Consider the following 10,670-nt stretch of genomic DNA (forward strand, 5'->3'; position numbering starts at 1 on the left):
TTCGAAAACTAAAAAGAATCTTTAACATATTTATATCCAAAGATTAATAAGTTTATCGTGTATATCTAATAAGAGATTTTGCAACTGCGTGAAGCGCGGATAAATTTACTAGCTGTGTAATATAATTTATCAGTCGCAATCATGTAATGGAATTTATAGGAGTGCTAAGCCTTACTAACAACTTGTTTGGATGACTGTTATATATTGTATTGTTTGCCGTCGTTTTACGATATCATGCACAAAAAATATAAAGAATAAATTTATAATATTATAAAGAAAAAGTAAGGTACGAGGTAGAATTATTATATAAAAAGGTAGGGTAAATGATAGAATAGGATTATTTAATAATAAGGAAGGGCAAGAAGAGAAAAAAGAATAAGGAGCAATGTGACCACACCAAATCGGTCAATTCATAAAGTGACACTTTTTTGTCGTTACGTAACAACGCATTTAACGATACGATACAATAAAATTTAAGTAACAATCAAAATAAATATTATATTTAAAGTAACAATACGATGCAATACAACAAGTAACGACCATCCAAACAAGCTGTAAGTAAATGTGGATGTGTTCAGTATCAAGCATCTTCGTCAATACTCCATCTACCCCCACATGGGTTGGTATTTACAATTGCGCATATACGTCATATTTACACATGCAATTTTTAAGTAATTGTAATTTATTAATTCATTTTAAAACATGCTTCATAAGTTGTATTGTAAAGGGCTTGTATCTCTTAAATACAACTTATTAATCACATTTTTTAAATTTACTTAATAAATTGCAAACATAAATTTCAAGTCGTATATGAGAATAGTATGTTTCTAATGCTAACAATGAAATCAACTTAATCAACTAAATATAACGGATAAAGATAAAGATCTTTTTTTTTTTTTTTCTCTTTTAAGTTACCTTAGTTTGTTAAAAAAAAAGGCTAATAATTAATCATTTATTATTGCGTCATTTTGTGAATTTTGCAAATGGTGTAAATCATATTCCTTCGTCCCGTTCCATATTTTAAATCAAGAGACTTTTAAAACTTGGAATCATAAATATGCCATATAACTTGCTTGCCCACCACTTTAGAATTTAGAATGTCTTTGGTTTTTTTAATTAACCCGTTTAGTATATACTATTTTAGTTTCTTATATATCAGAATACGTGCTTATGCACAATGTTGAAGATGTTTATTGCTCCTAACTTCTTATCTTATAGTTTAAAGGGGTTAAACATAACTTAACAAAAAACCAATTTAAAAGAAAAATAATAATTGATCAGGTAAGAAAAAAAAAATATTAGACATTGACATTGCAATAGATATTTGAAACAAAATTACGTCTCATGTTCCATTCAGTCTCTACAATACAAGATAAATTGTTATCATGAAAGCAAAATATTTGAATACACTGGCTTAATGTGTTACAACTTACAAATTTTATTAAAGAAAACATTTGCAATTATCCATAGACCATAATATGAATTGAGAGTGCACCTATAAAACCAAACAAATTTGGTTTGCTCGTTCCATCGAAAATATCTAGTCGGATATGAGCTTAAATAAGATGATAATATTCACATCTTGTAAGGTGTTAATCGCCTGTCCATGCTTAGTTTTAAAAAAGCCAAGTTAGCACTCAACACTCTAATTTAAATTCATAAACTAGGAAATTAAATAACGAGAGTACATTTCAGCTTCCAATTGCCAACACAAAAAGGAATGCCTCCGTTGTCTAATTGCCATGATCCCTTTGAATTATTATGTTTTTGGTATGATATGAGCGGGGCGAATCCAGAGCTTTGGTACCGGATTCACTTGTACTTAGTACTTTCAATGTGAAGTACAAACTTATGTGTAAAAATTTATTAAATTACAAGTGATAGATATGAAATCATAACTTTAAAAATATAATGAGTTCAATTCTAAAAATTATAGGTTGAATCCATAGAGTTTAAATCCTGAATTCGCCTCAGAATATGTTTTTCTTCTATATGACTTAATGTTTGGTAATGCAATAACTTTTTTAATTAAAATTAATGTAAGAATATAATTGTATATATTTTCTTATCTAATAGTAGTCCGCATGAACTAAAAAGTAATTACGTGCCCCCAAAGATAAATTTACTTTCTTGAAGACTTAGATATCGATATTGATATCTTTTCAAGATATCCTATAATTCTTAATTCTCGTGTGTATATATATATATATAAAAGATTAATTACCCTTGTTAACCAAACCACCAATGCTTATCAAACTTTATTTATCACTCTAGATTCTAGAAGGTGTAAGATGACCAATCAGATCATAAATCTAGAAAAAGGTCAAGTTATCTTCTCGAAATAGATGGAAAGGAAGAGAAAAGGAAAAACAAATAAAAAGGGTCAAATTAAGATTCAACCAATGGAGCGAATTAAAGAAAAAAAAAAGAAAGAAAGAAAGAAAGAGAAATACATGGAGCGCACCACCGGGGGCGTACAGGATGTTAAAACGAAGATCCGACCCTTAGATCAACCCAAGGGTCAAACAAAACCGATATCAGTAATAATATTCCAGTTGAAAATAAATAAATAATACTAATATTCCAGCTTCACCAAACAGCAAACCAAAAAGTCCCAAAACTGACAATTATATAAAGTGCCCATATCTCGTACGCGCAATATTGCAATTTCATCTCTCTCTCTCTCTTTCTCCTTCTCATGTTCTTAACATTGAGAAAGTGCGTAGACGCTCCGTGTTGTCGCCGGCAGCTCTCCTCTCATTGTGCCGCGACACAAGGCTGTTCCTCTCTCTCACATTTGCGGAAATAGGCTATTTCGTGTGAAAACAGGGAGATCGTTTTACTCCCTTCAATCATTTTTCCGATAAACGAAAACGACAATTACTTCAACCTGGCGCATTTGCTCCGATCGGTTGGAAGGCTCCTTTCATTTTTTGGTTTGCTTTAATTGTAAGTACCTCCTTTTCATTTTTGCAGATCTGCAGTGTTTGACATTTTTTCCCGAATATTTTGGCTCGTTGTATTGATTTTTATCATTATTTCAATTAATTGAGCACTCCATTATTTTGACTGTTCGTTGTACTTGCTCCTTTAGATATTTTGGGAACTATTAAATTAAGATCCATAGGGATTTTAGTGATTCTGTAGATTTAATGTCATAGGATTTTGAACATATTTTCCCAATTTGGGGAATAGAGTCAAATAGGTTAATTCCTAATGCCACTGTGTACTCTGTTGATGAGTTGAAAAGTTATGATCTTGAGATGCAGCATACATAATTCCTTCACAGATTGCACAAGCAAACTGGTAAATTGGTGTAAATCAGCTGTTAAAAGTGGCGAATAACCATCTAATACGTCTATTGTCTCATAAAAACAAGCCGCTGAATGACTGCTAGTGAGCGTGTTATCTGCATGCTGAATTTCTGCTATTGGGTTTATAATTTTCAGACTCCTAGACAGAAATCGGTTTAAGTTTATCTAAGGAGCAATTGGACGCGGTAGCCTAGTTCCCCCTCTATCAAAAACTTATTTAGCTTAGTTCCCCAATTTGAACTTTAAAGTGGATTTTTGCATTGGCATTTTCTAGATTTTTTTTGGATGCTGCCATCATATACTGAGTATCATCTTATCTGTGGGGAAGAATCCACAATTCCGTGATGTGTGCATGAACTCAGTCCAAGTGGTTATAGGAATCACTCACAGTTGCTAGTAAATAATGCCTGAATATATTGCTTTATTTGATGTATTTCCCATCTTAGTGGATCTCCCCTTTCCTTTAAAAATGGATAGTGTATGAAACCATTCTTGGTAAAATTGATTATGAACCAAGTAAGTTAGATGAATCTCAATTAAACATGTTAGTTATTGTTCATAGTTGTGACCAAAACTAAGTGAGCAATAATCATCTTCATCCTGCTCTCTCCCAGGTTATTCTTGGCTATTCATAATTTACATCTCTATCTTTTTCCTGATCCCTCTGACCCTATCTATATAATTTGCACATCTAACCAATTTAGTGTAAGAAGAAGGACGAAAGACATAAGATGCCTATTTTGTGAGCCCTTGTCTTTGCCATTACTTCTACTTTCATCATTGCCATTTTGTAATTCTTGCTTTATTGTATATTATTCATTCTGTTTTTAATATTATATTTTGGCTCTCTAGTATTGATATAGACATCCTTTGGGTTGCTTGGGGTGAATTTTTTCGAGAAGTTGCATAAAATACAGTTACTATGTTGTTTAGCTCAGTGCTCACCACACTTGCGTTTCTCTCCCTCCACCATCTATGCAGTGGTATACTGTGTAGTTAATTAATTTTATATAATATATATATATATATATATACTATGTATTGACACCCCTTGACTTCCTTTGTCGGAAAAATTACACTGTGTAGTTAATTTTTTATAAAATATGTATATATACTATGTATTGACCCCATTTGATGAAAATCCTGGCTCCGCCACTGCATCTATGGTGCTTTACTTGGGGTTGACTGTCATTGAATCTAAATATATTTCACTTCCATATTGAAGTCCGTCAACACTTCTTAATGCTCTATGCTTTCTGTTGACACTCTTGGTGCTTGCCATGTTGATTGAAATATATGCAGGAATTGTGATCGGCTGCAGAAGATTCATTGTATAAGTTATGGCTCTTGACAGCATAATAACTTCTCCTCATAGAAGGTCACAGACACAGACAGCATTTTCATCTTCAGCCTCACTCAAGAGACAATATTCCCGATGTGATGAGTTTGGAAGCTGTTCAACATTACTTCAGCGCCACCGATTCCTTCTAACTGCGCTTGGCCTCCTAGCTTTTCTCTGCACTATCTATCTCTATTTTGCAGTCACCCTGGGGGCTGGGGCTGGTGACTCGTGTTATGGTTTGACAGGGACTCAAAAAGCAGCATGTTATGTGGAGCATGGGAAAGCTCACATGGGCAAAGGAAAACTTAAGTTCTTTTAGCAAATCATTGACTACTGGCTAATAATTTAGTACTATATATATGATATTTTTATTTCTTCTGAGGGGCATAAGCGCAATCCAAGGTTTTTCTTTAGGTTTTTTTGGGTCTATTGGGTGGTCATTAGTTTGGTTGTATTCTTAAAATGTATAATTTGGTTCGAGGAAACTGTTTAACATCTGTGAAAAGTTCTCTCTGTTGGGATGAACTCAATTCATGGATGCTGGGGAGGGCTGGCCGACTGTTAACTAGCATTTCTGTGGAACATGAACTTAAAGATGATGTGATTATGAGTCTCTGGTAAAGATAACATTATTAGGTGCAAATGAACAAAAAAATTAATAGCAAAAGTATCATTCTTTGAGACTTGTAGTAGCTCGTGGCCGACAGCTTGTTTGTCTAACTTTTGACTTCACAATGGCCTTGTGCGTGATACCTTTGCTTGTGAGTTAGCTTTTTGTAAATTCTTGCAGCTACTTTCTCGTTAAAGCATTTTGTACTACCAACCAGTCATGTTCTTCTAGCGTTGGTTTTGACGGAGAACGCCATCATCGCCATGTGGACCAAGTCTTGCATGTGACAAGTATCTCTTATTTAGTACACGAGCTTGGCACTAGGAAGCTGGAATTTTTTATATCGTTGCTAATTTTATGTTTGACAGTGTTGAGGATGTATAGTAGAACTCTCTATATTGGTAGAGATAATCCATGAGCAATCTAAAATTGGACTCCTAAAAGCCATAGGATTGGTAAACATTTATTCACACCCGATATTTGTACCACTCGAATGAATACATGATAAATGTCTTCATATAAACTCTTATTATTACTAATACTATAGTTTAATAGTATATATATTTCACCTTAATTTTTGACTTAACCGTGTTAAATTTGCCTTAATGGTGTGCGAATAAGTTTTTATGATAAGAATTTGGGACTTGCCCATCACTAACTTATCCGGCAGCAGTTTCTCCAAAGGAGATGTCTCGTAGTTAGATACTTACATCCAACAAAAAGTGATTTATTTCTTGGAATATTCTCTCGGAACAAAGCCAATCTGAAACAAGCAATAAAGATTGCCTCTTGAAGACGTTTTCTTTTTCACAATTACTAATTTTCCTTCCTTTCACATAGGAAAAGCTCCTAATATAGAACTATCTCCATGATGGTAATCCATTTGAGGGACTGATCAAGGCAAAACTCTATTGGACGAACAAATTACCTTTTTATAGTAAGTAGGTGAAAAAGCAACTCAACAATTCATTTCTAATTGGGATTTTCCCAAACCTGTACAATATTTTAAATTTATTTACTAAAATTGTCCAAATTTTGTATATTACCCGCCGTAAACAAGTTTTTCTTACAATTTATATACAATCCATTATTAGTGTTTTAATTTATAGGATTCTTTGCTTGGAAAAAGGCGTAACCGAAGGGAACGAAGTACAAATTGTCCTTACATCTAAATAAGACTCCTTCCAGTTGTGTGGTATCTATTTTAAGCCATAATTAGCGCAACTCTTCTCTCTTTGCCATAATTACTTAGTTTAAGAAAAAAATAATGTATGGTACAACAACATACAAATTAAAAATAAACTTCATACAAATTTAATACAAAATTTGATATATCTACAACAACATACATACTAAAAATAAATTTCATACAACTAATTATACAGTATACAACTTATCTGCAACTTTCCTACATCATTTTACCCAGTTAAATATAACTACAACATCATACAACTTAAATATAATTTTCATATAAATTTTATATAATATATCTTTTGTATGTATTTTGTATATATTTTGTATGTGTTGTGTTCTTCAACTTCTTCTTCGAATTTCAATATGAAAATCCAGCCAAATCAAATCTAATCTTCACCAAATACCCTCAAAATCGAGATATAAACTCCATAGAATATTTTCAGTCATTTGAAATAACACCCAATCCATACAAAAAATATTTTTTGAAAATCCGAATTCGAATTCAAAGATTCAAAACTTTTTAATGGCTGTCAATGGTGGAGAGTCGAACACCATCAAAATTTATTGATTGACAATTTCAATTAGAATAATCCAGCCAAATAATTAATATACATCTACTGCTAGCCCCCTATCAGAACACCAACAAGAAAAGGGGAAGCCGAGAAAAGCTCAAAATCCAGCCATCAAAATTCAAATCGATAAAAAAATAATCCCTTTCTTCGCCATTGTTAGAGAAAATTATGAGGTTTAGAAGAAAATAATTTATAGAATCGGTGTAGAAAGAGGGTTGATTTCAAAGAGAGAAAGAAAGATTGGGTTTTGTCTGGGTAAGTAAGGAATTGTGAGGATTTTTCGGGATTTACTAAATTAAAAGGCTACCATCAAGGGATACTCATTTAAAACTAATTTATACATAATTGGTAAATTATATATGACCATATAATTAAGTTAAAACTTGATTAGGGAGGGTAAATAAATTTCATATGTAGCATAGGTAGGTAAAATCCCTTTCTAATTTTAGTTGATAGGTGTATTTAACAACCACAAAAGCAACAAGATGGAGAAAGCCCAATTGAGCCCAATTAAATTAGAAGAATTAATCTAAATAACTGCTCACCCAATCGTTTAAACTAAAAATAGTCGGCGAATGTATAATATATATAATTCATATATAATATGTGTATAATCATATATAATTACACCTTCTAGCCCACTTTAGTTGATTTTTTGTCCCTTTTTTGTGGTCTACAATATTTGATTTTTTTAGATATCAAGAAGGAAATCTTATTTTCAAAGTTACCCTTGCGTAGAAGTATTTTTTATATTTTCAATGAATAAATTAAGGTTAATATGATCAATTTTATTGTTACTTAATGCTAAAAGGTGGATTCCTTAATATGTGTTGTTTATCCTCAAAATCGGATAACAATTGAATTTGTAAATGGTTTTAAGGATACATTGATTAACTTGACACAAATAGATAAATTAGAGTGTAATTGAAATAAATAGCGATAAAGTAAATGAAAACCACACCAATTGGACAATTTCAGCCTTGGAAGGTTAGCCACCCTCGAGCTGAATGTACTTCGATCGGTTTCAAGACTCAAAAGAATAAGAGCTTAAAGAGAATAATAATAATGTATTGCTTTGAAATGCGTGTTATAATGTGTTAAATAAATTATCAGATCCCCTTTATATAGTAGAGGAGTCTTACTTTAGGTACAATTCTATATAAGGTAAATAATCTCTTGATTTGCCGATTGCCAGTTCCTCATTGATATGTGCTGAGATTCCCGGCGTAATATCCGACCGGTTACGTATATTTCGGTCGTCTGTTATGCTAACAATGTTTCTTCGAACTCGTTCGGGACTGGGATCGATTCCAGGATCACGACCCCGATACTCTCGAAGGCAGGTGCTCCAACCCCGGGTTCTAGCCCGGTGGGACTTGGGGTCGATCTTCAGTCCTTTATTGCCATGTTCCGAACTTGACCTACTATGTCGTAGGCGAGCTCGATTTTGACTGTATACAGATAGTCCCCTCATTTTTTGGAGAGTAGACGACGAGAAACGACATGAGCTCCCGATTCTTACTTCGATATCCCGTGACACAAACGACAAAATAAACGAAATGTCTCGTCAGTCAAGTCTTAATGGCATTAAATGCATGTTAACCGCCGGTCGGCCATTACTGGATGTGAACTGCCACTGAAGAACTATAAATACCCCCTCATTTGTTCATTCAAACTTTACATCCAAACCTTCTGTCCTCGTATTTCGAAATTTCAACACTTTCTAGCAGTTATACTTTGGTTATTTTGAGATCCTTTGCAAGAACCCTTCCAGAACCAGTACTGAGGAGACCGTTCTGCGTATTGTTGCCGAGGAACCAGTACCAGAACCCCCACTGAAAATGTTTGTCCCTAGAGGATGCTCGGTAACTGCCGATTTCAAGGTTAAAAAACCTTCCCCCGTACAAGGCCGGTGTGAGGAGGTCATGAGGTACGTATGCTAAATCACTTAAGAGGTCCTCCCTACGGTAAAAAAGGATTTCAATTGGGTTGGAAAACACGTGGTGGTTCCCGGACCCGATGAAGACATCACCACCCACGTCGAGGGATACTTAAGTGTTTACACTTATCCCTTTATACTGGGTCCATTGGATCCGGTGATTATCGACTTCTGCAAAAGATACGAGGTATGCCTCGGTCAAATTCACCCTTCATTCTGAAGGATCGTGATCCTTCTCCAGTTCTTCGTGAGCAAGATAGAGGGATGCTCGTTCACCGTCGACCACCTCATGCGCCTATACAGTCCCCGAATCTTTCGGGGGGGGTGGGGGGTGGGGCTGATCAAGCTTGCGCGTCGGGCTAGTAAAGCCCCATTCTCGAGCATTGATGAAGATCGGGATCGAGGTTGGCTAGGCCGTTTTGTCCGAGTGAGGACCTCGGATTTGATCCCAGATGATCGCATGCCGTTCCCCGAGAAGTGGAATATATCACGTAACTAAACTTTTGCTTACAAAATTTTATTTTATGCTTTTTTCCTTCCTTCTTATCAGTGTTTTGTGGTGGTGCAGCTGCCGCTTGGGTCCCGAATGCAGTCCCTTGACTCAAGAAGTGGGTCGAGGGCATCGTGTTACAAAGGCCGTATTCTGAGCATTCATGGCACAAACTTTCAAAGGGCTGGTGGGAGGCCCGTTCTCATGGTGAGATTCCTTTACCGTGTAAGTAACATTTGAGTTCCTCTCGTGTCGTTAAGTTTTCACTTGTTTCATTTCCTTTTACAGGTTTATCCAAGGACGTCACACTGAGGTCTCCATCCGGTGGCGAGAACTTCCTATCCGAGTCCCCTATTCCCAAACAGGGTGGTGAGAAGAAAATAAAGAGGGCCCCGAGTTCTCCGAGCTCGGAAAAAAAGAAACCAAGGCGAAGGTTGGTGCGTAAATCCAAAGAAAGCACGAGCACTTGAGCACCATCTTCAGATTCACTCTATCAGTTGAGGGATGAATCCGAAGAAGAACAAGAAGAAGAAGCCTTCAATCTGGTGGCCCGAGTTCCGTCACGACTCGAAGGGCAATGGGCCTTCGAACTGGAGAGAGATGAGGTCGATCCGCCTCAAGTTAAGGAGGCTGACGAGGAGGTCATGGCCAAAGCTTCTCAGGATGTGGGCAACGCCCCGAAGGAGGCACTCGATGTGATAGACATCATCGAGTCGCCTTTTTTCACTGAGTCCATGTACAACGAGGCTCAGACGGTGAAAGAATGTCCTAACGAGGGTGCCCACGGAGCGGACGACCCCTTCCACGGTTTTTTTGATGGCGTGGATTCTACCGCCACGGAGGATGTCACCGGGTTAGGTGACTTGGAGGTGCCGAAGAAGAGTCCATCTTCGGGAACACGCGGGCATTCTTCAAGCCTCTAGTCAGCCGGTTCCCAGCTCCGAGTGTGGATCCCGACCGGAAGTGGTCGATCGTCATCTCCATTCTAGAGGATGCTCGGGTCCTCTCTTCCCCCGTAGGGTTGGCCAGCTACCTTCGGCGTTTGGTGATCGAGGAATACCAAGATAAGATGAATGATGTGGACGTGCCCTGCCTGTTCAATGAAGCACAACATGCGCCAAATTGGGTAACTTTAAATATCTCTTGACGACTTCAATTCATACTTAGACTAATTTGTAGATAATCCTAACATTTTTCTTTGTGTCTGCA

General features: G+C 36.0%; 1 long non-coding RNA gene across 1 annotated transcript; it reads left to right on the top strand.

Annotated features, from left to right (window-relative positions):
- Positions 1 to 2,660: 2,660 nt before the first annotated feature.
- LOC107797172 (uncharacterized) lies at positions 2,661 to 5,337 on the top strand. Its single transcript, XR_001650625.2, has 2 exons — positions 2,661 to 2,949; positions 4,617 to 5,337. It is a non-coding gene; the product is annotated as an uncharacterized LOC107797172 (long non-coding RNA).
- Positions 5,338 to 10,670: the final 5,333 nt, after the last annotated feature.

This window comes from Nicotiana tabacum, chromosome 4, assembly GCF_000715075.1.
Source record: "Nicotiana tabacum cultivar K326 chromosome 4, ASM71507v2, whole genome shotgun sequence".
NCBI classification, from domain to species: domain Eukaryota; kingdom Viridiplantae; phylum Streptophyta; class Magnoliopsida; order Solanales; family Solanaceae; genus Nicotiana; species Nicotiana tabacum.